The sequence below is a fragment of the Halyomorpha halys genome, unplaced genomic scaffold (assembly GCF_000696795.3).
Source record: "Halyomorpha halys isolate HHAL.00 unplaced genomic scaffold, Hhal_1.1 Scaffold476.1, whole genome shotgun sequence".
NCBI lineage: Eukaryota > Metazoa > Arthropoda > Insecta > Hemiptera > Pentatomidae > Halyomorpha > Halyomorpha halys.
The window spans coordinates 330,896-336,266 of NW_027115949.1; positions in this window are offsets into that span (position 1 = coordinate 330,896).

The window sequence follows — 5,371 nt, forward strand, 5'->3', positions numbered from 1 at the left end:
ATATATGAAATGTTTTAATTTACCCAATCCTTTCAGGTTCGTAATTTTCTGTTGTCTGTTGGAAATGTCGGCATTTGACAACAGTATTTTTTTTCCATCAAAACACAACCAATATCAATTTCTTAACCTAAAACGTATTGGTACTGATTTTTAATTTAACTTTAATCAAAATGTTTTACTCTAGTTTCAGCAATTTGAAATAAGTTCCCAAATTCTTTAGTTCTCAAAGTTTTGTATTTTAAAATTTTTGTATTATTAAAAAGACCTTTATGCATTACATTGATGTAGGAACCAAAGCAATTTGGTTCAAGAAAGATGATAATGGAGACGTGCTGATCTTTGGAGCAGAAATACAAGGCCAATGGAAAGGTCTTTTCCAGAGCCTCCTGTACCGTCGGTTGTGAATGTAGAAAGACAACATGGGAATGGAAAATGTAGATACCCCATGACAAAAAAGACATTTTGGATTTAAAAGCAAGATTTAAAAAGCAGGCGCTGGAGTTATCCAAGAATTAATAAGAGAACAAAAAAAAAAGAATAAGCTTTTTTTAGTATTTACAGTAAAATTAGAGTTCGTAATCAACACCACAAAATACAAAATAACATTTTCAGAACTTCCATAAAACTTTTCAGTTATAAAAATACCTTGACTAAATAGCAATTTCTTCTCCCGTTGCATTACAGTTTATGAAGCACGTACACATTGACGGTCTGAAACAATGACGAAGAGCAGTAAATACTGCCGACCATGACAAGAGAGCTACGAAGACAGAGGCAGCCAGAGAGCCATAAAAAGCCGACCTTTCGGCATTGCCCCGCGGACGGCTTCAGGCGCTGACTGAATAATGCATGACCGCTGATTGAGGACTGCCGTATAATGAGCAGGAGTGATAAACATCTGCGGCTGGCTGTCAGTCCGCCTGTCCTCGGCTTTCCCACGGAGTACGCCCGCGGACTATCGATGGCTTAATTATCACATATACCATCATTATTCCAAAAACTGTCCTTGTACAAGAAGTATAAGGAGTATTACTATGATTCTCAAGGCTGTGCTTTTAGTTGCAAATCAATACTTAGTTACGAAGTTCAGAAGAGGGCTTTTACAACTTATTTAACTTCTAACACACTTCACTCGATTTTAGTTCTTTAACCGACAACGAATTCTTAACCAACCACCCTTTTATTACTGAACTCTTTGCGTTTGTTATCGTTATGAACATATAGTAATTCAGTACACTTTGGATGAGAGAAATTGTATCTGCTGGAAACTGGCTTGGGGAGGAGTAACCAGCCTTGTATGGTGGGAAGGCTTAAAAATTGAGTATGGATGTCAATCGCATCACCTTGTACTTTTATCAGTTGGATCGTTACCAACCTCACTAAAGGTTTAATTTTAATGATTACCGATAGTCTTAATCAACAAGATTATAATATGTAATGAAAATGAGCGTTCATATTCCTTGAATTTGTAGGAATTTCTCAGGAACTGGATCCTAATCAAGTTTAAAGGAAGTCTATTAAACGACGATTTAGTTAAAGGAAGCTAAAGGTTTGTACTTCAAAGGGACAGCTATTCCTTGTTCATAAATATAGCTCCGAAGTAAAGCCGGTTGGGCTGTTGCAGTACAAGTTAAAACCTTTTAGGTATATTTTAAGTTGCGTTTTGCTTAGGAAACAATTTGAACATCATAAAGCTTTTATTCTCCCCTGTACCTTACCGTAAACAAATAACCAGCTGGTGTTTCGTCAGTTCAGGCGCCATAAGGACAAAAAAGAAATTATCAGGTTAATGCACACCTAAGTCTATTTGACTTAACTAAACAAAAAAATATATAACAAACAACTATCAAATAGAGTGTGCTTTGAGATATCTGTGTTATTTCTATTTTATATTTTAATAAATAAAAGGAAACACTCTGAATTAGTACATATGCGAAAGTAGACGACTGATAAAATAATACTGGATCATTCAAGAATCCCCAGCTTTCTTCCAAATTCAGGTCAAAACGAACCAACGATTTTCGAGATAATGATATTCGTTTGTAAGCGATAATTGATGACAGTCTAAGTTGAAGTCGATAAGGAATATATGTAGCCATATAGGTATCAATTCGCATCTCAAACATAAATTTGACTACAGGCTGATGGGTACGGAACCAAATTAGTTCCTTCATTTCTAAAGCCTAAAATATGCTTTGTATTGGCAATACTGGGTTGAGAAAAGACAAAATTAAATTCAGTAGATATTCAGAGTCATGGCACCTTAAGAGTGGCTCTAGTTTTCACCACCCAAAATTTGGCCAAAAATCAGCCAATGCAATAGCTGGAAGGAATGTAGAGGGTTAGTAGGAAGCAGTCATGGGAGGGTATCGAAACAGGAAAGTCAAGTAGTAGGACAGTTCCAGCTAGACAAAATCTATGAGGAAGAACTTAGGGTCTTTATGGGGGAGAATCGGATATAGTAGTATAATCCAAGAGCAACAAAGGAGAATCCGAAGACGTGGACTTTAGCGAAGCGAGGCTACCAGAGCCCGCTGGAACCCAGGAAGCCAAATTCTGCCGCAATAATAAGAATAGTAATAGTCCTAAGATGTAATTTTGGATGGCAAATTAATGAAAAATTAGAATAAATAAAATATGTATGGTCTCCTCCTGTATTCCTAATCCAATAACATATTAAGTAAACTTAAATTATAATCTATATATTTCTTATGTTCTCTATAATCATAAAGTTAACTGTAAATATATTCTATTGTTAACCCAACTTGATTTTATAGTTAAAACACCCTGCATGCCTCCTGATTAGGCATAGCCTAGTTAATTGGTGAACACGAAACCATTGGAAGGGAAATTCAATGATTAATTATAGCTCATTATATCTAGCATTTCATAACAAGAGGTCAGTGGTCTCTAGTTCTAGGTTAAAATATATGGGTAATACATTTTTAAGAATTGTAGAATTGTATCCTATAAGGATCCGATAGTGATGTATAATAAAATTAAAATACAAAAATAAATAATAGATGCTGTTTCTGGAGCCCCTATTAGCCGTTGATACGTTTTTAGCCAGAAACAGCAAATGTATGCGAAATTTTCAATGGTGGACATAATTTTTTTTTCACTTGCTGCATGGATGGGTTCGAATCGTTAGAGGTTTGGTGTATTACAGGTTTACAGCTAAATATAGAAATCTTCGAGACTATATTGTCATCTACTATTGAGCCAACATGACATCAGAAAACAAATGAGATTTTCGACCTATTAATGCAACATTTGATTCGTTTTGGAAAAAGCTAATAACCAAAGGATATTAGTCTAGGTTTAAAAGAGATATCCTTCGTTCTAACTTATGTGAGCTTTAGTTGTTTTTTCATAATCAGATATCATACAAGAACAACTACGTACTTATGGTTAGTGCCATTACTCAGTTTTATCTTTATTATTACATTTTAGATACTAGATGTGTCATCTGGCCTTTCAAGAGGTGTACAATGGGGCCGTTGACATTTGTGTGAACCGATTGGGTGAAAAGATCGTAAAAAATGATGAAGTTCGGTATTAGTGACTATAGCTTTCAATTCTGCATTCTTAATTAACAATATTCACAATGGTTAAAAATATAAATTAATAAGAAATCGAGACATGTATCCATTTAACCTAGATGTTTAAGGGGATGAAGATGTTATATGCAGGGATGTAATTTTAACCAACCACATGAACAGCAAGATGTATCTACAAAGTTTATCACTACCGTATTCATTTTTATAGTTGCCAAAGCCAAAGCAATTTTGGCTTAAATCCATCTTGTGGGCATTATCTTTTAATAAATAAATCGTACATATATATATTGCAGTACTATAGATACTGTCCTTTTCCGGCACTTTGAGGTGATGGATTTTGATTAACTTAGGTATCCAATGAAAGAGAATTTTCGACAAGTGACGAGTTTTAATTTCGATTCTTAAATTTTTACTGGAACTTTCTTAAGAAGATGAGAAGTTTCAGAACTCAGGTAGAGGTATTGTTAGTGATAGTAGTTCCTATCAATCTAGAAAGTATTTCGATTGCAGAGTCGATCTGTTCTTTTGTTTTTAGTGGAATTTTTAAGTCAAGTACGTTTTCAAGATCAGTCCGAAAATTTTTCCAGTTTACCTGTCCTGTAACCATTGAAGGGGGAGAGGGTCTAGGAATAGGATTAGAATGGATGTGAAATAGAACCGGGCTATTATCTGAAGAGAGGTCATCTAAAGACTGAATTGTGATGTGGATATTTGGGAAGTAACAAATATATAAAGAATATCGGTACGTTTTTTAAGGGATGTAGTAAATAAATTTAAAAAACAAACTTTTTTTTCATTATAAGTCAACTATTTATTTTATTAAATCTATAAATGCTATTGGAAGCAGATTGACCGTATGAAGTAGATTATAGGAAGATAGGCCGGGTGGCGGTCAATAAAGGTATCAAAATAGTGAGAAAAAAAACTATTTATTGTTACCTGTCAACTTTTCTTCAGTCTGATAGCCCTGGTGAAGCCCTACAAAGTGGGGCGAAACGTTGGTTAACAATAAGTAGTTTTCTTTTACTATTTTGATACCTTTATTGACCGCCATCCGGATTATCTTCCTACAATATAAATGTTATTGTTTTTGTTGTTAATTTTTCTCTCTTTTTTAAAATTATTATATTATTTTTTTATCTACATATTTTTTATTTTAGAATTCAACGTTATTACTGGCAATTGTTCAATATTTATTGCTTTGTAAATAGTTAGGGTTATCGTTTGCACGAGACTATGCCCTCTCATCTCTTTAATCAATTCTTAAACAAAAAAAAATCTTACTGTTATATTAACTATGTAAGGCCCTCTAGGCCGATCTGGTGTTGAACAAAAGAATGTTTTTTACCTTCCATGATCTGGCTAGAATAGGTTGCTAACAAACATGCAATATATCCGTATTTTCCGTATTAATTGGAAAACATTAGAGAATAATTACAGTAAAAAACAACTGGTTCATTTCCTATTACTTGAAATTCTCTGTTACCTAGCCACAACCTTAAAACGTAACAATGGTCTATTAAATGGTGGATTCAGAATCATTATCTAAGCCGAAGGCGTTTTTGGTACAATTTTTGATTATATATACTTTTATAGTCTATATATTTATGTTTTACGTCTGCTTGATCTATTTGTTTATTAGCTATCGTGTTATAGAAATATGTTCTTCTTCTTTCCAGGAAACAAGATATTATATTAATTGCTCCAATTGTAGCAAGCAACATGCAGACTGTGGGCACCTTTAACTGCAGTGCTTAATTAACCGCTATTATCTGACACCGAGCGAAGGTTTAATTAACAGCGAGTCTCTG